This window comes from Urocitellus parryii, chromosome 10 (genome assembly GCF_045843805.1).
Source record: "Urocitellus parryii isolate mUroPar1 chromosome 10, mUroPar1.hap1, whole genome shotgun sequence".
NCBI classification, from domain to species: Eukaryota; Metazoa; Chordata; class Mammalia; order Rodentia; family Sciuridae; genus Urocitellus; species Urocitellus parryii.
Window position 1 is genome coordinate 54047651 of NC_135540.1, and position 26343 is coordinate 54073993.

A 26343-nucleotide genomic window follows, 5' to 3' on the forward strand; every position below is an offset into this window, starting at 1 on the left:
AATATTAATTTAATAACTGGCAAATTTACTAATTTGTTTCTAACACAAACATGAAAATTAATTAGGACTATATAAATACATGTATGTTGTATCAATATAATATATATGCACAAGTAATATATAAACCACTATTATCAGAAAACAAAGATTGCTCTTACCAAAAAAAAAGTACAGAAAATCAACTATCCCACTATTTGCTTGGGGAATATTTTGATTTTGTTTTTTCATTTGTTTAGGAGAATATCACTGCCTCATAATTCCCTCATTTCAAAATGTTATCTAATTACTACTTGGCCCTTTCTAGCAATCCTTTACACTTCTGTCCAAGTGACATCTGGGGATGACTATGTCCTATGGCTAACATGGTTTCCCTTATCTTCAGGATGAAATCCATGTTGCTGGAGCACATCATGCAAGGGTATTGCTCATCTGACCTCTGCCTACATCCTTTCTTATTTTCTATTATTTTCCCCACCTATTAGCTCTTGTCCAAATGATAACACACCCTCACCTTTGTGTATGTTTTCACAGATCTCATTCTCAACCTAAACTAGTCAATGTCAACCTCATCCTTCCTCCCCACTTCAACCCAGTTTAATCCTAATATGTTTTCTTGATTCAACTCAAGAATCACGTCCCCCTAGATGCTTTATAGACCACTTCTCCTTTCCCATGCTCGTGTCCATTTTCAGTTCCCAACTCCCGCACTAACATTCACAGTAACCTTTAAAACACAAAAGCTAACAGACTGCAACACAGGAAAACTATCCACTCACATGAATTAATCATTACATAATGCCAAATCTATTCTTGCTTTGGCTTTTTTCTCGGTACCCGACATGAGAGGGTATACATCATAGACACACCACCACCATCACCACCAGCACTGGTATCAAAGATTAGATCAGGATCAAAAATTAGCAGATGAGTATTCAGAATAACTGCATTTCTTTTTAGCCCCCCCCCACCATCTTATTTTAGCTATAAGTCTACAAAACTACCTCTGATTGAGAAATGGATGCAAGAATTGCATTCATCAACACTGAAAGAAAAAAAAAATGCTTACCCAGTAGAGAAAATATTCCTCAACCCTGAGAAATCCTATACAAGCCAAATAAATAATGCAATTTCGTAGCCACACAGAACTGGCTCCAGGCCACAATTGTGTTTGAAAATGGGTGGGACCTAGTGGAAGCATCACTGTGGTAGGGAAGAAAGAGTTTCTCCAGGGCCCACCTGTGTCAGCAAGCAGCATCAGGCCACACGTGTTCTCTCCCATGATGCCTATCAGAGCCCATGCACTCCCCTGCACTGCCCAGCTACTCCTGGGGCCTGCGGTCAGACTGGCATTTCAACCAAAGGAAAGGGGACCTCAGCCATTTGGAAGCACTTACTTGTTTTTGTTTTTTGTTTTTACTTCTGGAGCAAATCGCTATATTGCTCTGAGACAGGGAGCAATGTGTCCTCTTTTTAGATAGCACAGCATTGAGATAGCCAAAGACTAAAATGTGAAATGGAAAAAAAAGAGGCAGTAGGCAGTAGGCAGTCCATTTTAAGTGTCTGCCAAACAGAAATGAGTATAGTCACCCCAAAGCTTCCCATTTTTCCTTTGAAGCAGTCTACAACTTTTTCAGTTAAAAAAATGATCTACCTAAGTGAGCAGGAAATTGGGTATCTGGGTTATGGAAGATCCTACCTAAAAAGGCTGAATATTATTTTCCTATTTCTAAACAAGTATCTCCATATTACTATGCCATATCAAAAACCAAATTTTTTTTGTTAGTGAGGAGTGACTTTTTTTTCCTGCTGAGGATAGAGTTTTCCTTGTAATAATTAAAAATGCAAACATGGAGGTATGGGGAATAAAGAAGAAATTCAGTAACCTCACTTTCCAGCCACTACATAAAACTTGCCAGACTTCAACCAACTGTGTTCTCCACCTACAAAATTCAAACATTTCCTGGATTGGGTTTATTCTCACTGAAAAGACATTTCATGAACTGTATAACATTAATCTACATGCTGATTAAAATAATCTTTCTAAGTTTTAATCTTTCAATGGATCAAGCAGGGAAAAATGATATATAAAGAACATTTTGAATTTTCTCCTAAAATCAGCCAGAAAGAAAATAACTTAATTGCATCTAAAAAGAACTTTTTGCCTATGGTAATCTTTATGTCATGAATGTATCCATTTGAGACATATTCTGATTATTTTGTATATTGAAAGCAAGTTCGGAAATGTTTGAAAGAGCACATTAAAACAAAGTATAGGGCTGGGTTTGTGTCTCATTGGCAGAGTGCTTGCCTAGCATGTGTGAGGCACTGGGTTCAATTCTCAGCACTGCATAACAATAAGTAAAATAAAGTTCCATTGACAAAAACAATAAAAAGCCAATTATATTATTTAAAAAATAGAGTATAATCCTCCCTAAAATATTAGAATGCTACTACTATTACAATCTTTATTTTTTTAAGAGAGAGAGAGAGAGAATTTTAATATTTATTTTTTAGTTTTTGGCGGACTCAACATCTTAGTTTGTATGTGGTGCTGAGGATCGAACCCAGGCCACACGCATGCCAGGCGAGCACGCTACTGCTTGAGCCTCATCCCCAACCCCTACTATTACAATCTTAAAACTCATTTTTACTATTCAGTTTTCTTCTTACCTGCAAGTAGAATCAAGTGAGTGGAAATAAGAGGTTGTGACAAAGATGTTTGATAGTGTTAGGTTTCAGAGCTCAGTCATGGTGAGAAGAGGGGAGTATGAAGAATTCTAAGGCCACGCTGATGCTCAACAATCCCTGGACAGAGGTAAAACATGAGTGTGCTTGATAGTAAAGATCCACATTTCCTTTAGTTAAAGTTCATCTTCTTACTGAACATATCTCTGAAAAGATAATGACTGAAACTCCACTTAGAGATAAGGTAATTGAGCCCCCAAATCATCACAAGTTATACAGCTATTAGCAGATCCAAGACTCAGGATTCTTGTGCTTTTTCTATTATATCATGTTTTTCTCATTACACCAAGTTTTTCTTTATGAAAGAACTGTGGCTTGGTAATGAAAAGAACACAATTTTCAAGAAAGCTTTACTTGCCCAATGTTCAAATCCAGAATGTTCTCTGATAGGAACAATGGAAAAACCAGAATTTTTCTTAGAGAAACATTTCAAATTTCAATAATAATGTCTCTCAGTGAAATCTTGTTCCAAATCCCTTTGAACCAACAAGAAGAAATTATAACAGGGAAAGATCACATCTGAGTCCTGTTTCCCACATATAAGAGCAGATAAAAATGTGCCCTCAAAAGAAGGCACTTCCTAAAAAGTGTAATAGACATTGTGGACAAAATAAGTGACCACAATTGCTATTTTCCCTCTTTCTCATTTTTCCCTTTTGTCCAGTTATCTTCCCCTACAGCACATGCAATGAAAATAACACTTTTGGACCATGATTTGACAGCCCTAATGTGGAGGCTCTAGTTAATGAGAATCCATACATCAGTTGGATTTCTGGGTCACTAAGAAAGCATGTGGTATGCCCACTGCAGCCACTGTGCCTTGTCACCAATACACATATCCTCCACTCCTGTCAGGGCCAGCTGCTTACTGCTCTGTATCCTCCAGATTGTCACATCAACATGCTGAGCATACTATTTATGGGCTCATTTCCCTTTCAGATCTGCTCAGAGGAAGAAGGGTTTATCATCATTGATTGACCTGTGGTTTTTCTTAGAGGAAAATTATTATGGGAATACTGGGAATTGAAACATTCTTGTAGTTGATTACTAAAGTAGTACTCAAATTATTTTCTCAAGGAAGGACATCCGAAGGCAAAATGCATTCAGTTTACCTCTCCCTACAGTAATGTTCTTTAGAAAATTTTCCATCTGAACCTACATAAGAATAGAACTAGATCAATTAGTTACCTGATAATTCATGCAAATTTTGTAAGTCCAGATGCTGGTGATATAAAGGAAAAACTCAAAGGCCAGTAAATATCTAAGCAATAAAGAAGCCTCACTTAGATAACTAAAAAGATCACTTTTAGATAACTCCAAAGATCTCATTTTTTTTCTTGTGGAAAGCAAATTACACCTCTAAAATTCACCCCACCAGTGAAATACTCACAGCAGATGAAAAAAAAATGCTTTTATGTTACTGGAATATAAGAGAACTTTGTGATTGTATTAATGTTGACATAGCTAAACCAGGATGAAATTTCCCAGAATCCTCTTCCCGGTGAAAATATGGCAGAGAGGCAACCAAAAGACAACTGTTTGTAATATTTAAAATGCTGGAGTGAAGCTGCACGTGTCTAGCTCTGGGGTTGGTGTGGAGCATCAGGTATCACTATTGCTTGTGAACTCTTCAGTAATCTGCGGGCTCATTTGCTGAGAACATGGCTGGGAACAGGCACACTGCTGCCTCTCCAGCTCCTACCCTCCTGAATTCAGCTTTCCTGAGTCCAGAGTCCTGAGTCAGATGCCTGCATGCACCTTCTTGTCAAAGGGCATTGGCTTCTTCTGCAAAGCTCCTGTACTGTTAAGATCAGAAGCAATAAGGGACAGTTACTCCACTATACCCTCACATGTTCTACACTGTCTATATTCTCCTCTATGTCAGGACCAGCATTTCCTTATGACAGCCGCCCTATGGCAACTTCACACTACCAGCAGCCTTCCAGCTGCCACAATTGCATAATGTGTATTTCTCCAGCAATTTCCTTACTCCATCTCACTTATACTGGCTCCACTTCCCATTTTCACCCCTGAATCACATCCAAGAACAGAAATGGATCCTAATCAAGGAACTGGTGACAAGACTCTGGCTGGAATTTAAGAAATGGTACTGACCAATAACTACCATACACCTTTTGTTCTCCCCTGTTGGACAAGGGTGTCTTTTGCAGTTATTCTCTGACGACCCCACCATGTGTATGTGGGAGTAGATGATTCATCTCTTTAGGTCACAGAGCTTCATATTGAAAAGAACTATCCTTAAAGAACACACGAGGAAACTCTGCATATCAGAATCTGAGTAGATGATGAGATTCTGGACTTCAAACCTGAGCCTGTTGATGTTAGAGAGATAAGATTCAGCCTTGAGAAGGTATCCAGAGAACATTGTATGTGGAATAGATAATAGATAATAGAGTTGATGTCAGATGGTGGACTATCCTTGCTAGTTTCTAAAGATTGTCCCCCCAATCAGTCCCAGCAGCCAGTACCCATGCCCTTATATAGTACCTCCCTTTGAGTCTTGACTATCACTGTGACTCACTTTGACTACTTGAGCAATGGCTTGTCTCTCCCACTTCTCCACTCTTTCTGTTACTTTCATTTCCAGTTTCGTTCACTCCAATCCACTAACCACATCATGGCTAGGTTAAGTCATCTAAGACTATAATCCTCATTACATCCCTTTACTATTAAATAACTCTTCTAGGGAGCCCATTACACATGAGGGCCTAACTCCCATCTTTAGGTACACCCATTTTCTAGTACCCTCCAGAATGATTTTCCCTACTCCAGCCAAGATAATACTTTAATACTTCTAGCTATGTCATGGGTTTGCCATCTCTGTAGGTTTGCTTACCTTGTTCTCCCAATAGAAGATTTTCAATCCTGCTTGTTACCTGCATAAGCTCTACCCTTCAATGTTCAACTTAAGTCCCATCATCTCCATGAAGTTCCCTAGCTCCTTTTTCTTCCCTTTATATCATACTTCTTATAAAAATCTTAATAATATATACATATGTATCACTTATTAATTAGCTTATAGTTATCTTGGGGAATTGACTGTTTTATTTATCTTTGACTTCTCAATGCAAACAGAAGTAAGTACCTCTTAGACTGGTAAACTTATTTTTCATTTTATACTCTTCAATTAAGGTATTTTAAGGGAAGATAAATTTCCCAACCCATAGTAAGACAATCATACTGATGACTTTTAATGAAATTTTTAGTAAAACTATTGCTATCTCTGGTATTCACACTCAGAAGATGACCACAGAGTAATTATGCTTAATCTTTATAAGCATGAAAATCTCTTTTTAATTAAAAATGTTATGAATTTCCTTACTGCCTGTTATTGTACTTTTGACAAAATACATAACAAAAAGTCACTCTGCATTCCCTGATAGTGTAAAGTGAATGTATTTTTATTAAACCCATAGTTTATTAAACTCATAAAATTAAAAATCATAAATCTCTGTCATGTGCTATTTATTTTTGTCTATAGTTAATTATTGAGGAAATTATCAATTCTAGAACACCTTGCAATAATTTCATTGCCTCCAAATTCCACTCTTTCATTTTATATTGGCATCCCTCTATTGGATTTTTTTAAAAGACGCATGACTATTTTCCTCAATATCACTCTAGAAAAGCTCAGCCTAATATAAATAAAACCTAGATGTTCATAAATAAATGATTAGGTACATTACAATAGATACATGCAGTGATCATGAATGTAATAATAAAATTAAATTTTTATAATAATGTAGAAAATTATTTTTAGTGCTCCATTAAATGTGTGTGTGTATATATATATATATATATATATATATGCATGTATATATGTAAACATGTTTCTATATACACATATGTATATAATTAACAGACTTTTTAAAATTTTAATCTAATTTATTCTCTTAAACTCCCATTGATGGGCTGGGGATGTGGCTCAAGTGGTAGCGCGCTCGCCTGGCATGCGTGCGGCCTGGGTTCGATCCTCAGCACCACATACCAACAAAGATGTTGTGTCCGCCGAGAACTAAAAAATAAATATTAAAAAAGATTCTCTCTCTCTCTCTCTCTCCCCTCTCTCACTCTCTCTTTAAAAAATAAAAAAATAAAAAAAACTCCCATTGATAAACTTACAGCTCAATGATAGCATGTTCATGTAGCAACAATTCAGATGAAGTTATAGAACATTACTGTCATTGCCAAAGTCTCCATTTTGTCCCCTCCCAGTTATTACCACCTCTCATAGGGAAACACTACTTTGATTTCTGGCATTGTAAATTTTTCTTGCCTGTGGTTGATCTTTATACAAAGGAAATCAGATAGAATGTGTTATTTTCATGTATATCTTTCACTCACCTTATATTTATGAGATTTCTCATGTTGTTTCACATAGCCACAGTTTACAATTCTATTGTTGATGGATATTTGCCTTGTTTGAAGTTTTTAGAAAAGTTGCCATGAGCAGTCTTGGTCTAATTTAATAGTGAATAGGATTTATAAGCTGAGCTTTTGTAAATATTATAAAAGTATCTTCTAAAGGACTTGTACCAATTTACATTCCAACCAGTAGAGAATAAACTTTCTGTGTGCTCCATATCCTCACCAACTCTTGGATATCATCTTCTGTAAAGGGTAAGTTCAAACTTTATTGATTTTATAAAATTCACAACATCCTTTTTTTATTTCCTTTAAAATTTATTTATTCTTCAAGTAACTCCTTTGTTATATATGAATAGATATTTTCTTACTATATGACTTTACTCTTTATCCATTGGTTTCTTTTGATGAACCATACTCTCTAATATTAATGGAATGCAATTATCAATCTTTTTCTTTACTGTTAGAACTTCTTTTTTCCCCATAGCTTTATTGAGGTAAAATAAAATGCACATATTTGAAGTATGCAAGATGATCAGTTTTAACATGTATGTAACCAATACAATCAATATAAAAAAGTATTTCTGTTACTTTTTTTTAAATTTGAAATCATGCAGACTAGAACACATTTTTAAAAAACTCTGAGTGTGAATACCAGAGATAGCAAAGTTTTACTAAAAATTTCATTAAAAGTCATCAGTATGATTGTCTCAGTATAGGTTGGGAAATTTATCTTCCCTTAAAATACCTTAATTGAAAGCATAAAATGAAAAATAAGTTTACCAATCCAAGAGGTATTTACTTCCGTTTGCACTGAGAACATAACACTTTAATCTGTTTTCTCTTTGTTTCCCATGTCCTTCATGAAGTGGACCATTCGTACTCTAAGGAGACAGCTGCAAAGTTTCCTAGGTCACTTTGCTGGGTCTAGCTACCACCTTGAAGCCATCCACTCTCTGCCTTTTTGTTTGTTTGTCTCTATGTATTTCCAACCTACATATACATTGCAGTTCATCTGTTAGTTTGTTACATTCTATAACTGAGAATTCACCTTTAAATATATTCCTGCACCTGGAATCTTTTAGTCAAAATCATGGGATGGACTTCTATTGGAGATTTGATTATTCACACTATTTACTATAAAGTTAATAATCATTTTAAATAATATTTATTCTCTCAAGGACCTCACCATAACCATCCTCCACCTCAGAAAGTGCATATTTATTCACATTCTTTGTTTTCTCTCTCTAAATGAGTATTTAGCCCACACGCAAAATATATATACATATATTTTCCCAAAGCCATGGTAACTATTTTTAAAAGGTTCCTCTGCATTTTGTCTTTATCTAATAGCTTATTTTTACAATGTGTATTAAAGTAATGTGACCATATATGATAGATTCTAACAACTTGTCAAACATATAGTTGAAAGTCATTTATTACATATTCCCACTAAATGCATTAAATTCAAAAGATTCTAACTCAGAAACTTTCATTGGTACCTTACAGTTGCTTATTAGAAAGTTTTCCTTCATAACTCTGTGTTCTGAATCTGAGTGATTCTGGAATGAATTAAAGTACATTGGAAGGACATTGCTTCTCAAACTCTTCTTACAGCTGACCTTTCCTTGTTTGTTTGTTTTGACTTTTTTTCTAAATGATGTAGTGTGAATGTTGTGCATAAGTTTATAAAAGACATGGTGCAGATATCAATGAAGTTATAGATATAGGAAAATAATCAGACAATATTTTTCCAAGTCTCTATGCTACTAAATTCATCCAAGTCGATGATCAAAACAATTGTAACTCATGTGGTAAGAAAGGAAGGTCCCAGTTTTGCATTTTACTCCTTATAATCCCTGGAAATTGAGATGGGATATTTATATTTTTAAAAAAGTGAATATTGACCGTTATATAGCACCTGACAAACATCAAATGATCATGGAACTAAATGTTAAAAAAAAAACCCACAAAACTATAAAGTTGCCAGGTAAAATGTCTGAGAAAATCTTGGCAAACTTTGATTCGATGAAGATTTTTAAAAGACAACGAAAAGGAGAAAACGTAAATGACAGAATTGATTTGAGCCTTCATTAAAATTTAAAGCTAATATACTTCAAAACATACTGAATTGTAATTAAGCTGTAATTCCCAATGTGATGCTATTTGGAAATGGGGGCTTTGGGAATTCACTGAATCTAGATGAGGTCATGAGGGTGGTTTGGTGCCTCATTATAGGATTAGTGTCCTTATAAGAAGAGACACCAGATAGCTTGCTTCTTCTGTATCTCTTTGCCCTAAAACCATCCATAGAGAAAGTAGCTGACTATAAGCCAAGAAAAGAGGACTCAGAATGAAACCTACCTCATTGACACCTTGATCATAGACTTCTGAGCATCCAGAACTGTGAAAAATAGATTTCTAGTGTTTAAGGTACCAAGTTTATGCTGTTTTCTATGATGCACAAGCCTTTTAGTTTTTAGAGTTTCCATTAAATGTAAGGAGGGACTTGGAGTGCACTATAATGTTCAAGTACCTTTATTCCATGCCAGACCTTTTATAATTAATATTAAATTATGATGGAGCTGTGTAGTCTTGAGCAAATTATTTAAAATCTGAAGCTCAGTGTTTTCACTAGCAAAAGAAAGAAAAGCAATTCCTACCTCAGGGTTTTCGTGAGCATTAAATGAGATATTATATGCATGAAATGTTTTGTATATAGCAGGTGTTCAATAAATGTTAGCTCTTCCTGTGTAGCAAAAGCTGACCCTAGGAAGATAATTCATTGAAGTGCAATAAAAAAAATTTCAATGAACTCTGTCAAATACACATAAGCTGGAATCCATGCCCAGCATTAACCCTTTTAGGTAATACTTAGAGTAGGTGAATCCTTGAAGTTAAAAATTAAAACACAGTTCCTGTCATATTAGATGCAAACTACAAATGTTTGTAGTAGAAAGGACTGAAGCTCGGTGGATTGGTTTAGAAGGACAAATGTCAAATGACAGAATGACAAGCCTCTGTATCTATAAAGTAGAAATATGTTTTAGATTGTGTGAACATAGAACTATTAATGTATGCCAAGTCACACCAACTCTGTCCCCTCCATTTATTTCTCCATTGTGGTTGTAGACTGGCACTCATTACAACGTGTTTAAAGAGGAGCAAGTAGGGAAACCTAGAGCTCACTGAGATATCCCTTGGAGCAGGAATTTGTTGAAGTTTCTTAACAGTTGTTTTATATATATATATATATATATATATCCATCCAGGAAAGAGAAATAATACTAAATAATATTCTTGAATATAGTCAGCCAAATTCAAATTAGTTTTAGTAAATCCTTCACATAATACACAATTCATAACGGACTCAGCATCCGTTTAATCTCAACCAAAGGCACAAAAACCTACTCTTGTAACTCTGGACACCCAGAGTGCAGAGGCCATTGCATTGGATTCACTCTGTGAATGGTCAGCACTGACCTCTAGTGGCAAGCATGATGAATCGCAGCTCTGTCCTTCTTCCCGTGACCCCAGGGTAGACACCCACTCCAGGGCAGAGCTTTGGTAGGGAGAACAGTACTGGACCCCTTCGGCTCTAGGTGCCAAATGGAATCACGTTTATACTTTTTTTGATTGAGAGTAATGAGTACTTCTCCCATTTCCTAGTAGACATCTGAAAGGGGTGGTTTGTCTAGCTTGAAGGGAACACTTTAAGAAACAAGATAATCACTCTGACCTAAGATTTAGAACCTGGACACTTGGCCTCAGGAGCACAGCACCCATACAGACTAAGCAGATAAACACAATGATTGCACACAGGCGTCTATTTGTTTCCTTACATTTCCTAGGGAGCATGTAAAGACAGTGTTAGAAACTGCTCTACGCAGAAAAGCAGTAAGACCTTGTAAGGAAGGCACAGAAGAAACAAAAGCACAGCTCTGCTCCCAGGCACATTGGAAACTAATAGGGAAGAGAAAACTCAATTTGATTTTTCTACCTCTCCTAGAGGAATCCAACATGCAAGCAACTGTAAATAAAAATGAGGAAGGAGAAAGAGAGCAGAACAAGGAAATAAAAGAGGAGGTAACTTTAAACTGAGGCTCTTCACTTTTATGGGGCAGGGAATACACATGTTATCTATCCCAATCCTATCAAAGACAGGAAAATAATGAGTAAAGAATTTGACTCTTTTTTTGTGGGGGAGGGTACTGGGGATTGAACTCAGAGGCACTCTACCCTCAGCCCCAGCCCCAGCCCTATTTTGTATTTAATTATTTAGAGACACAGTCTCACTGAGTTGCTTAGCACCTCGCTTTTGCTGAGGCTGGCTTTGAACTCTAGGTAGGCTCCCAAGCTGCTGGGATTACAGGCTTGTGCCACCTGGCTAGGAATTTGACTCTTTTGAAGTCCCAAATCTTTAAATGGGACAAAGTGAGTCAAAAATCCCACTGCAGTTTTTCTGCCCCTCGACCTACTGTTCAGTTTGGACTTTGAAAGGAATCTGGAATGTAAAGTGGGCTATTTTAAAGAAAATCATTTCTCCTCTAACTAGAGATAATGTCATTGCATTGAAATATACATTTATCACTGCTCAATGCAAATGGGAAAAGGATGAAGGGGATATGGGATAATTTGTTCTTATTTTATTTATCTTCTGTGTTACACATCAACATGACTCCAAATTTACCTCATTCAAAGTGCAATGTCCTCTTCTTGCCTTCTTCTCTTGAATATAAATATCTGCAAAATTCAAATTATTTCCAAGAGAGTCTCCCTGGCCTCTCCCTCATTAACACTACTTATTTTTCTGTTTTCACTTCAGACAACAAAGCAAGAGGGGCTGTTGAACATTGTTCCTAGAACAACATTTAAAAGTGAGAAATAGGAGAGTAGAAATTTATGGGAAATCCCTTTTCTTCAAGATTTCCATCTAGGGGTTTTGGAGTGTTTGGATAAGTTTCAAATAAACATCCTTCTTCTTAGAATAGTTGATGCATTTTTTTAGCCTCCAGGGGGGAACACTGATCTGTTAAAATTGTCATTTTTTAACTAAATTATAATTTGCTAATCCCTTAAGGACATCTGACAGGCTTCATGGCTACTCTGACAGACTTCAATATGTTTTAAATAAAATTGAGAAAAGCTTATTTGGAGAACATACTATAGCACAGAATGGGGGTGTTGCTTATACAATACTTCTATTTTACTACATTAAGTAAGAATAAAATGCATCCAAGGATGTAATAAACTCTGTTGTTAAACTTAGGGCTGAGCTTTTAGAATCAACTGACTATTCATTATAAATAATCAAAAGGTACCATTCAGAAACAAAGGAATTGCTATTCCAAAAGAATTAGAAAATTAGAAATACACTAAATTCTATATAAATAACATACAATATTAAAACACATAATACAAAAACTGTTGAACATAATTTATTCATTTTTGGTGACCAATTTAGGATTTTGAAGTCTCAGTATTACTCTGCAAGTATCAATTATCATTGGACAGGGATTCTAATGTCAATTAAAATAAAGATTTTATTAACAAAATATTGGAAAAATGACCATCAGACTTGATAAGTTTAGACCATTAACTCCCATAGAAAAGAATGACTTTCATTAGAAATTCAGTCACTCAAAGTAACACAGGCTGAAGATGGTGTCAAACTGGGCTTTTTTAAAGAGCCTGAAACGACCTGGCAACCTTTATATAGAAACTTTGTGAATGAAACACGCATAGTTCTGACTATGAGAACTTTTTTTTTTTGTCAGTCATTTCACTTCTAGAAATACATCCTAATAACATTCTGAGGCAAGCAAACATAAAAAATATGTCTGAAAAAATCATCATTTCAGCATTATTTAAAAGGCTAAAAGATTAAATGATGCTAAATGTTCCACAGAAATGAATGGTTACAGACAAGTGTATAGACATGGGACAGTTACACTGGGACCACTCTAAATTTTGCTTCATGAAGTGAAAAAAAAATTGATGAGAAAATATTAATAATAATAAAAAACTAAGAAAGGGCTGGGGTTGTGGCTCAGTGGTGGAGTGCTTGCCTAGCATGTGTGAGGCACTGGATTCTCAGCACCACGTATCAATAAATAAAATAAAGGTTCGTTGACAACTAAAATTATTTTTTCTAAAAACTAAGAAAGAAAAAAAATGTGTATAAATTTGAATTTGGTTTTATTAAAATACACAAGAAAAAATACTAACAACATATTAAGCATCATTTTAACATGAGAGCAGATTACTGATTTTTAACTTTCTTCTATAAAAGGCTGCATCTTTGAGATATTTGGGGTCAGAAAAACAATAAATATAATTCCATTTGATCTATAACTAAGTCACCACATTCCTATCTCTTCAGATGAAATTGCATACATAGCTCATTCATTTTCTTTCTTTTCTCTCCCAGCATGCATCCCATGCCAGATTGTGAGGGCACACAAGAAAAATGAAGCCTTAGTGCACATGATTCTTTATAGAGCTTACATTCCTTTCATTTCTTATTTTATCTTAATAATAATCTCAATAGGAGACAGGGTGTAGGTATTGACAAAATTCTTGGATTTTCCTCTGTTATTAATGCAGGCATTTTAGTATTTTCGACCATGGAGTAACTATTATAAAAATAAATTATTAGAGTATTGAACACCAGGCTAATCATAAGTTTAAATCCTAGTTACTGTTTGGATAAGATAGATCTTAACTTGTCACCATTCCAGAGAGACCCTCTGATGTGCACCCCCAACGCCAACCAATCCTCACGTTACCTTGTATTGTCTTCATAGCACTTAAAAGTATCTGAGATTATTTGTTTGTGGGTTCTTTACTTGTTCAATACTTGTATCTGTTGCTACTACCATGCCCTAGAATGCAACTTCATGAAAATGGATCTTGCTTCCCTTCTCCCTGCTATTGCTTTTGCTCCAGTAACTGGGTCCACGCCTCCTAGAGAAGTCATTTCATAAACATGACCAACCACACAAATGAGAAGGCATTTCATAAATATGACCAAAAATACAAATCTCTTTGAGATTTTCCCCTTCTATAAAATAGGGACAATCATATTTTCCTTACAGACTCATCACAAATATGAAATTAGACAATATGTGAGAAAAAATAATGTCATCCCTGTATTATTCTCCTGTTTAATTATTATAGCATGAGGGACCCTGCACAAAGTTTCTGTCATTTCCTGATAATGTTCCCAGCATTATATCCTAAGAGCTTCCATGGAACTTTTTTTTAAAAGGCAAAATCACATTTTGTACACTAATAAGTATACCTTTTAAGTAAGTCTAATTAAAGCCACTAATTGCCATATTCATAAGCAATAACAGGAGTCAGTATTGGCTCTAACTATACGGAACATGATCTTTGAAGAAATGTACGAGTCAAAGAAGCTTCTGTAGATGGCTGAGGTCATGCTTGATAATACTCTTTAAGGGCTGAGAGAAATAAATAAAAAGGTGTCAAATAATTGGCAATCATTTCTTCAGGACTTAACCTGCTAGGTGATGTACTAATAAATAGAACAACTGTACAGTCTGGCAAGTATACAGTTTATTTCTTTTGTTGCCACAAAGGGATACTTGGTCCCAAAGAAAATAAAGACTATGTTTTGATTTTCATGATTTGTGAAGCCCCAAAAGATTTATAATTCTATAAATCAAGACATTGTCACAGTTTAGAGCCCCAGAGAGGCTAAAGGAATTACTCAAATACAAATAGATGTGTAGTGGCTCAGTCATATACACCACTGAATTCAGCTAAACTTGATTGCCATTAACTGAGGGCTTGAAGGGTCTGTCCTTGTTACTAACCTGTTGTGGTTTGGAAACAACCTAGCAACAAATAGTGTTTAGCATTAAGCAAACAGAGTTCATTGAGCAGTTGCTTTCCAAATGTCTCTAATGTATCCTAACCTGACCATAGAGATAATAATGACGATTGTATATTTTCTTACCTAGTACTTCCCAAAGGCTTACTCTTATCTTCTAACTTCAATATAGCACTCATATTCTTTATTCTAAATGTTTTGCACAAAATAAGTATCTCTTAATGTCCTGCCTTCAAAAGAAGAGAACTCTCACTTAAATGCCTTTATTGCAAACCCATGTTGTGAAGATAAAAATCTCTTTGCATTTGTTGCTTTAAGTTCTAAGAATTTTCTATGTGTATAATTTGCCTTAACTTTCTGCTAGATTATATTTGAACTCTTTCTCTGTTAGACTATTCTAATTTCAAGTGAATCTTTAAAAAAAAAAACTTATACATTGTGGTATGTATAACTACATAGCTACAGACAAAATAGAAAAACATACAAAAGATTTGTCACACATCTGGAGAAAATAAATTCTTTTCAATGCAGGAAGAGACATTCTACATTATAAGTTAATGTCTCATTTTGATGTGCTACTATGTAAAAGAATCAAATAAAAGTGAAAATTCAGGAGTCTTTATAATGTGATTTCTTGTGATATTAGTGAAATATTATAGGTAACAGCTTTTGTGGGAAATTCATGATCGTATAAAACACAAACACCCAGAAATTCCAGTAATGTACTGCTTGAAGTATTATAAAATACAATGTGAAGGTTATATCAACAGTCCAATTCTATTATTTTAGTGTTGGAATTTCAATTAAACATTTATTACCTATTATGTAAACCATAACTGTATAGAAGAATCTTTTGCTACTCAGACTATTTAATTAAGCCAGAATTGTTTTCTGTTGTCTAGACATTTGAATGTATACTAGATTACTGACATATGAAATCAATAAGAATTCAAATGTTCTTTCTTTCATTTCTGCCACTCTCCCCCACCAAAAAACCTTCAGCTTAATTCAAATCAATAATTATTTTGTGAGTCCCTAGTATTTATGTGTTCAGCATTGCTCTTGGAATAAAATTCTGAGCTACTTGAAATATGTTAGAAACTTTGGAGTAATTTTTTACTATCAGTCAAGTTTGCCTCAGGCAAAAATGTCTATCATTTATATATGGTTTAACTCAATAACAGTTAAACCATATATAAATGATAGAGTGGTGTGAGATTTAGAAAATTATTTTCAGTATGTTATAATTTAATGTGTTTTGTTTGCATTTATGCTGTAAAATAATTATCCCCAATTATACAGATGACATAAGACAGCATTTTAGTCATAGATCGTAGTCCTAATCTTAGGAGTAGAAGGTACTGATTAGCTGGAATAGCCTACTATCTTCAAACACCTTTAGACCCCATCACTTGGAACTGATTTCAAAGAAGATTGATTCCTCTGATCAGATCACTGCATCCTGATTTCTCATCCAGAGGAAAGCCAACCATCAACCAACTAGGAAACTGGATCTTAAAACTGCACTTAAAATCATATTACTTGGAACCTTAGCCTAGAACAGAACTAGAACATACAGAGGTGAAATGATTGGGTCATAAGAGCCTTAACCTTATCAGTGAGTTAATCCACTGATGATTTGGATGGTGACTATGGTCAGATTGGATGTGGCAGGCGGAAAGAGGTCGCTAGAGGTTAGTTTGCTTTTAGGGTACATATTTTGTCCCTGATGAGCAGAGTTCTCTCTGCTTCCTTGTGCCTTATTCTGAGCCGCTTTTCTTTTCCACATCTTTCCTCCATAATATTCTGCCTCATCTCAGGCCCAGAGCAATGTAGTTTGCCGTCTATGGACTGAGAACTCTGAAATCATAAGACCCAAAATAAACTTTTTCCCCATCTAATTGTTCTTGTCAGGTCACAGTGACCAAAAAAAAAAAAAAAAAAAAAAAAAGCTGATTAAAACACCTTGCATATGTGTGTTCACCTCCTGTTAGTTTTATCACATTCATTTGCAGACAGGGATAATATCTTATTTACCTGTGTACCTCATGAAAGATTAAAACAGAGGTATATGTGTAAATTTACTCAAGAAATACTTTGTGAATTAAATAGAAATTATTAAGACAGAAACGGCCAGTCACTGTGAAATATTTTTTGTGTGGCAGTTTTTTAATAATGTAGTTTATTTAAAAAAGACATTGTTTTCAGATCATGATTCTATTAGTTACAATATATGCTGGACTCAGTTAAATGACCTTGGCTTATACATGCATCTGCACCAACTGGAAGGTCCACTAAGGGTTGGCTGGTTCACAGAGACCTGAGATGGGATGATTCATCTCTGCTCCACATGGTCTCTCAATCAGGACAGCCTGGGTTTGTTCTCATGCAGTGGCAGGACTCCAAGAGACAGGGCAGAATTATGTAAAATCATTGGAAATCTGTATTATAACTGAGGTACAGCAATTTCCACATAATTCTATTGGCTAAAGAAATTCATGAAACCAGCACAGATTCAAGGAATGAGGAACTAAACTTCACTTCTTGATGAAGAAAACTGCAAAGATTTCTTGCATCATCGGTGCATATGGGGAGTGAAGAAGATTCAGGTGCATTCTGGAAATCAATTTAGTGCAAGTATGTTTCACTTATAAATATTGATTATCATAGAAGTTACATAAATCAGTTCTCTGATTAAAACATCAGCATTTCAGAATTTCTATAAGGGTATAACTTTCTCATTTTTCTTTCTGTCTTAAGGCAAGTTTTCTACTTCACAGAGAGCACTAAAATATCCTAAATTCATTTATTTATATATTTTTTAACAATAATTTATTGAGTAAAAGCTACATTCCAGGTGCCATATTAGGTGGTAGGCATACTAACAACATGGTTCTCTTCAAACTCCAATGGAGGAAGATATACAAAGAAGTAATTAAAACAAATTGTGTTTTCTTAGTGCTTTGAAAGTATACAAATAGACATCTCTTGAGAAAGAGATGGCTTCCCAAAATAAGCAATTGTAAAACTCATTTTTTTTTTTTTTTTTTTTTGGCCAGCAAGTAGGAAATTGATGCAGGAGAACGAGCTGGCATCTTGGCTGTTGTATCAGCAGATGATGGGGATGGAAATATCATGGAGGCTTCTGGGACCAGTAAGTTGTTCAATTTGGAATTGAAATACATGACAGAGTGGAAGAGGAAAACAATAAATTACAGAGAGGAGGCCGACAGTGAAGGACTCAAGGAATCCTCCTATGGACTTTAGATTATTAACCTTTGTTAATGAACAGCATTTGAACAAACTTTGAGCAATGAACTTATGTGGTCAGGTTTGCAAGTTACAAAAGTATTTCTGATGACAGTGTCAACAAAGAAAGAGAAACTTAAGTGAAAAGTAAGTTTAGAAAACCAGGTGGAAAAAGAGCCCCGGTGAATGTGCAACTCTACTTAGAAAATGGAGTCTTTCATTTTATTTAACAGTGTAGACATTTAATAATCACACAGGACATTTAATAATTACACAAATTTTTAAAAATAACTCACTTTGAGAAACTCCATTTCAATTGAGAATGTCATAAAAGGAAACAAACATATCAAAAAGCAGGGGCTTAAGTTCATTGTAATAAAAGGCAGGTACCACACTCTTCTTGCCTGAAAGAATATGAAGTGCCCATTCTAGAAACTGTTCTTCCTAAGGATCCAGGCTCAATGAGAGAAAGACATCTGACAAGCCCCTCTGCTAGACTTCTTCTCTACCTAGCTTTCATCAGTTCTATGAAAAGTGGTATTATTGCTTTTGGAGGCAATAAACTACTACTCTATGCTAAGAAGTAGCAAAGGTTCTGCCATGATCATGCGTTTATTCTGTCCTCCATTGAAGTTGAATTTCTAAGTGAAACACTAGAGGGAAGTTGAAAACAACAGACAAGTTGTAAAAGGAAGCTAGAGAATATCTGAATGATTTCTACCTGCTTATCCTTCAAGACTCGTTTGAAAGTCTTACACACTTCTTGTATATTTCATGTTGCCTCCTGCAACAGGGCCCCATGACCCATGCTGCTCTCTGTGCCTGAAAAATGCTCCTTCTGTCCCTTCCCCTGGGTGACTTCTATTCTTCTTCAAATGTTGTAGCTCAGACAATGTATCCCTGACCCCAAACTATACGAAGTTTGTTCTGTTATAGACAACATGTTTTCCCTTTGTAGCATTTATCTCAGTTTGCACAACTGTGTGATCATTCAGTTGAGACTTGTCTGTCAGAGACTAAAAGCTTCCTGAGGACAGACAGGATTCTGGTCCTGGTCTCCATTGTATTCTTGTTGTATCACACCAGGCTTAGCTCATAGCAGATGCTCCCCATGTACAGGGTGTGATTAATGAGTGAACACAACCATGAATTAACAAATAATTAGTGGTAGGTTCATTTAAGAAGATGTAATCTTAACATTTATAAAAGATACACTTTAAATATGTTAATGCTGTGAAATCAGGTGTTCTCCATGTCCAGAGAGAAGATATTGTTTGAAAATATTTTTCCCCAATCTGCTTCCAGATTGGGGCCGACAGATCTTCCAGATTGGAGACAGGGTAGTTCCGTCTCAAGGATCACTTGGACTCAGGCTCCAACTTCTCCCTGAATCAGTGCCAGGTGTGGTGGTGGCTCTTGCGATGCACATGGCTTTCCTATGAGGTCATTACTGATGGAAACTATCAACACCTCTGCCCCTTAGGGAGGGTAAGAAGTCAGCTCCATTCAAATAAGCATTCCTCAGGCTCCTGCTTCGGAAACACTCTCCTGTTCCTACTGCAGATGTTTTAGTTTGGGGGACAGAATAAAGGATGACACTGTGGGGTGAAAATCAGAACAGACCCAATGCAGCTGCATAGGGAATGGAACCATGGATGAGTTTCCAGGTGTATCAGTTCTATTTTTTATCACCCCTCAGGTCTGAGCCACTTGGCAAGGAGATGCCAATCTATTTCAAGTGGGTATCAAAAAGTGGATCCTTATCCCATCTCCCATAGAATGAGAATTTCTTAATAGATAATAAGATGTTTTCTTAGCCTGCTAATGCCATGATATCTGTTTTTAGGATGAGATTATTCCATAAAAACAGTCATTGTATATTCTAGACATTATTATTGTTGTTGTTCCATACAGACTGGTAATAACCAAATGGATATATAAACCAATATTGTCAAATAATATATAGTGCATAGGTGATAAGAGGGGAATGCAAGATGGAAAATATGACCAAAGAACAAATCTCTTTAGTTATTTGGCTATCTTGATTTCCTCAGTGGGCCATTTGTGATAGACTAAGATAGTCCGCCTAAACATGGGATCGGATTATAAAATGACCATCTGTCTTCATTCAACAAACATTTACTGCATACCCACTATGCACTGGGAACTATGCTCTGTATAGGATCCAAAAACATATAAGATATTCCCTGATCAGAAGGAATTTACAGTCTGGTAGAACTGTTTGTCAAATGAGGAGTGAGAGGGTAGCTGTCTGGGAAAAAAAAGGAATGTAAAGAAGATGAAGTATTACTTGAAAGTGTAAAAACAAATTATGTTTGGCAAAGAAATTTTAAGAATATGAACATAATTGGAGTGTTTATGAGAAGGAGAAAGCTCATATTACTGCAAGTGATTTTCAAGAAGCTAAAAAGGAAAAGCTGGTATTTGGGAGAATGTAGACTCTCAGAAACCTTTGGAGGAGCCTTTGAAGTATTAGTGTGTGGGGTTCTGGTTAATGTCACCACAGCGTGGCTAGGGGACAGGCTGTGGACACGGCATAGGGGGGAAAGAACACCTCACTCAGTCTTCAAAGCTGACTGCTCATAAGGAGGCTATAGCCCAGGTAAAGTCAGAAGACACCACGGTGTTTCTCCTGGGCCAGAAACTGAGGGACTTGAATAGCCATTTGTAGATAGAGAATTACATACTTCAAAATTAAAAGTTTCAAACAACACAAGAGTATAAAAAGGATCCTACCTTAAGCAATAAGGGGCAAAAGGGAATGGGCAATGGGAGAAAATATGGAAAGACAAAGAAGAAAGAGCTGACTTCTGTTTCAAGAGAAAAATCACACCACAGTGACGAGCCTGCTGTGCAAAAACCCATTTAGCAAGAACAGCCCAGACCTTCATTCCAAATTTTATCAGAAGCCATCGGCCTTAAAGTATCACTGGCGCCTACTGAATTTTCACCAGGGACCTAACAGAAAACATCTGTTCCCTTACTTAAAAGTAAATCAATTGATTAGATCAACGTTTGCTTGCTTTCTTCTATTAGAAGCCCGGCTATTTCTCTTTTTCTTCTGTCCCTGACTCCTTTAATAACTTACTTCTGCTTGTGAGTTGAAATCTGGGATAAAGGTATGTCTTGTTCTTTGCCTACATGGGGAAATTTACCACAGGTCAAGCTAAAATCATGTCGGAAATCCAGGGATGTAAACAATTTGGTATTATTTTATATGTAAATTGAAAGCTTACCTAACCACATAAAATGACCTCAGGCTACAAATACGTGTGTGCACCAGCATCTGTGTGTGTGTGTGTATGTGTGTGTGTGTGTGTGTGTGTGTGTGTTTGTAGATATACACAAAACTCTCACTGACTTGAGAAAACCCTGACCATAAATAGTAAAATTTTTATTTTGAAATTTGACCTTCTTGTTTAAACTCATTCCATAGTTTTAATAAAGGAAATTCTACAACATGAGAGGATTGGGCCCGAAGGTTTTTAATTTAAAAATGGAATCTCGGTGGTGAAACTTCTGTGATTGGGATTCATATTGTCTCAGTATTTGAGTTAACAGGAAGTATCCTCTTACCTGTACCAGTACCCACTACACAACAGGATCCACAGAAAGGAGGACATTAGAAACAAGCAGCCAGGACTGGTGGCTCAGGCCGTAATCCCAGTGGCTCGGGAGGCTGAGGCAGGAGGATCGCCAGGTCAAAGCCAGCCTCAGCAACAGTGAGGTGCTAAATAACAGAATGAGACCCTGTCTCTAAATAAAATGCAAAATAGAGCTGGGGATATAGCTCAGCGGTCAAGTGCCCCTGAGTTCAACCCCGGGTAACCACCCCCCCAAAAAAAATAAAAGGGAACAAGTGTAAAAATAGCAGCCAATGACGTGGCATAGAAGCAGTCATCTACAGAACTAACTCATCCAGCACCTAAGATGTGCCAAGCGCTGTTTCAGGCCCAGGGGATCCGTGGATGAATGGTAGAGTGTTTGCCATGAAGAGTTTCACAAGCTAACAGGGAAGAGAAATAAAACTCTAGTCATCATATCCTGAGATAAATGCTGTGCTGAGGGATATATAAAGTGACATAAGATAATACAGGCCCAAGGGAATAACTAACTCTGCCTTTAGAGAATGTGGAGGGGAACTCAGGAAAGACACAGAGGCAGTGAGATTTGAGCTGGACCTCAGAGGGATAAGCTCAGTTACAGAAGAATTCCTCTGTCATATGTCAATGAACTTGGCAAGCCATTTCACTGCGCTTTTCCTGATTCTTCATCAACTAACCCAGAGAAGTCTTTGTAAGTCAAGTGTTGAAAAGACACTTTGGAAGAGTCTACTTCCCAAGCATGGTAAACGCGGAAGGGAGCGACATATCTGAAGTTAGGGTCAAGGGTAGGGAGAGTAGAATGAGAAGAAACGAGAATAAGAAGAAAATACAGGGGTAATGGGGACAGGAAAGATGGTGGAATGAGATGGACATCATTACTCTAGGTACATGTGTGACAGCACATGTGGTGCAACGCTACATTGCAGACAACCAGAGAAATGAAAAGTTGTGCTGCAATTGAGTGCAATGAATCAAAATGCATTCTGCTGTCCTATATACCTAATTAGAATAAATAAATTAATTTTTAAAAAAAGAAGAATAAGAAAATACAGGATAGTGTCTGAAGTATGGGGAGAAATAACTCCATATGCACTTTACCTCTTTTTCCCTTTGCCACTTGGGGTTTACTGGCAGCATCAAAACCATTGAATGGGAAAAAGAAATAAGATGAATATTAATAATCCCTCAATCATCATCCAACAATAGGGTATAAAGTAGACATGATGTGTTAAAAGCGAAGGGGTTTAAGACTGAGAAAATCACATAATATGGCAGGAACAGACAGGAAATTCCAGGTTAGCAAGCAGATGGGAAGAGCAAACAGAGACATCTGGAGAAATTGGGTGAATAACACTTAATTCATATGGTTGCTGTGTGGATTAAATAAAATATGTATGTAAAACACACAGAACCTTGCCTGGCACAGACGTAGCATGCAGCAGCTAATTATTTTTGTAGTTGTCATCTACCACCATCTAAAAATGTACTTTAATAAGAAGACAGGGTCCTGTTCAACCTCATCATCAACGATGGAGGAAGACTGAGATGAGTGGTAGATTAGGAAGAGAACATACATACAGACTGCTGGGGCTACCTCACTATTCCTCATACCCCGAAGCAGATCGATCAGAACCCAATATGTGACTCTAAGGAGGCTCCCAGGTGTGATTCCCCACCCTAAGGTCTTGACCTGGCAACACCTTTCTGTAGGCACCACAAGAAAAGAATAAAGAACAAAAATGACTAAAAAAAATGTGCCAAGAAAAGTTCCACCAAAGAGAAGGATATAAAAATATGAAGATTTTAAAATGAAGAAAAACATGATATTTGTCAACTGCTGTACCTATAACTAAATGCTGGCCAACTCTTAGGAGCATTGGTATGAAAGGGGAGAGCAAATCAGTAGTGATTCCTGCCCAGAAATAATATAAAACACAATGCAGATACATCGTGGCTGAATTTGCCAGAGGATCCTGGAACGAAAACAGGAAAGAAAATAGTTGTTTTGCTCACTGGAATGCCCCCAAACTACTCTGTGGTAAGTATACCACCGCCCTGGCATCTGTCACAGGACCTTTGGTCATTCCACAGGGTATGCGCTGACACTCGATACGACCACAGCTAAACATAGAGATGCACATGATAGAAGGAAAGTAAATGAAAGGGATTTGTTTTTCACATCAGTGTCTGAGGTGGGAAAGCCAGACCAAGAAAGAGATAAAGTATCAGAATCTGACAAAAAGATACTGAAAGCTCCAAGCTTGGGATGCCATCAAAGCCAAGCACAGTAGGAAAGAAACTTCAGATACATAATTCATACATGGAATGGGAAATAACAAAAAAAAAGCTGGTCTTAGTTACCTAAAAACAGCCAAATCATGACATCTTTAGCCCTTAAGAAAGTTTTTAATGAAGCCTCATCTAAAAGTAACTCCTAAAACGTGTGTTGTGGTCCAGTGCTGAGTGGCACACCTGTAATCCCCGCTACTGGGGAGGCTGAGGCAGGAAGATCTTAAGTTCAAGGTCAGCCTGGGCAACTTAGGGAGAACTTCTTTCAAAAAAAATTTAAAAGGCTGTGGATGTAGCTAATTGGTAGAGCACCTGCCTAAGCATGTATGAGGCCCTGGGTTTGATCCCCGCACCACCCCCCACACACACATACACACACACACACACACACACACGTTACAATAATTTACTGATTTCTTAGACCAGCATATATTAAGGCATTAAGGCACTATCACATTCTCAACATGTTTCTTGGTTCTGGGAAATAAGATCACTGCCTTGTAGGAACTTACAGTCAGGTGTGGGAGGTAAGAGATACATTCCCCAGCCCTGGGTGGTTTGGGTGAGGAATTCTTCCAGATGATGTCCTGTGGCCAGGTATACATCTTATGAATGAAAGGCTGGAGCTTAGAAAGGAAACCATTTAAAGGGCAAAGTGTGCAGCTCAATGACTCCAGAAAATCTCTGCCTAGGAGAGGGAAGTGTGTGTTCTCTAGAAGGTTGAAAGTGTTGACATAACAGCCGTCTTCTATTTCAAAGCATTTAGACACTACAGAAAATTGCTGGGTAAATAAAGAGCTTGTAAAAGAAACTTAAAACCATCAGCTCCCCTGGAAAAGTGGGACTCTGGCTGGGTCAAGATGGTTGTATAAATTATTTTCTTTCTCCCTGACTTTCAGGTTCCCTAAGAAATATTGAGCTTTCAGCGTTTCTTGAATTTGAATCCTGTTATTGAATCTAACTCTGTGTTCTATGGATCTTCAAGAACAGAAAAAGAAAAAGAAATCAAAAGGAATACCCTGTGATCATAAAGGCATGATGTGGCATATAATGGAAATGAGGTAACAAACTACAGATACAAGAAAGGTAATTTACACAAGGTAAGTGAAAGTCTGGGGTTTAAGAGCTGAGGAGAAATGGTCCCTAGAAGGAGTGGCAAGGTGAAGGATCTGCAGGGAGCTATCCTAGGGAACACAAGTAGTGGAGGTTTCATGGTCTACCTGGAAAGACAATGGGGTATATTGATATAGTCTAAGAAAAATAATAGGAGAAGACAAGGTGATGAAAATCCAGACCCGAATTTAGACAGAAAGTGTGGGAAAAGAGGAAATAAAGAAACTTAAGGATGCTTCTAGGAAAAAGTCATCTTATTTTATAACTCTAGTCAAAATACCTTGGTGCAGAGAGGAAAACAACTTTTGAGAATTACATGAGTGGCCAAAAGTTAAGATTTAAGAATGAAACGGAAAATATTATACAACACATAGGCTCCCTGAAATATTTATAAGTTCCATATATATGTTTTCATCTGTTCTAAAACTGAAAGTATTATTGAACTTGTTCCCATGGATGAAATTGCAGAGAGAAAGTCTGGAAGTCCCTCTGATGAAGTCTAAAACAAATTCAAATGAGGGCTACTTTTACCCCCATAAATATCCTGTACACCCACAGAAACCACAGTCTTTATACTAAAATTCCTTGTAAACTATGGCATGCCACATACCATGAAATTATATGTATGATTTGGTATTTGGAATATGAAAAGACACATGTACACATGTGTATATGCACTTTCCAATTGGTGATGAGCATGCAAACAGTGTAGGGATGAAAGACTGTTAGACTTTAAACTGGATCTGAATGGACTTGAAGTTTGGGGAATAACCTTGCAATTAGGGTAGAGGTTGAAAAGTCCTCAGTGACTTTATTCATGGTTAGAATTCCCAAATTTTAGAATTTCCATGAGGCTTAAAGATCATCTAGTGTAGTTATTTTTAAAATTTGCTACAAGGAATCCTCGGAAGTCAAGAATAGGCCTCAGTATTCTACAAAGTAAATATCTACCAGGGAAACAACAAAATAACTTTACCCAAGAAGCACATTCATTACTTTTAACTATCTTTGAATTTAAGGGTCTATTTAAGATTTAATTTGTTTACAACAAATAGTTCTTCAACTACATAAATAGGA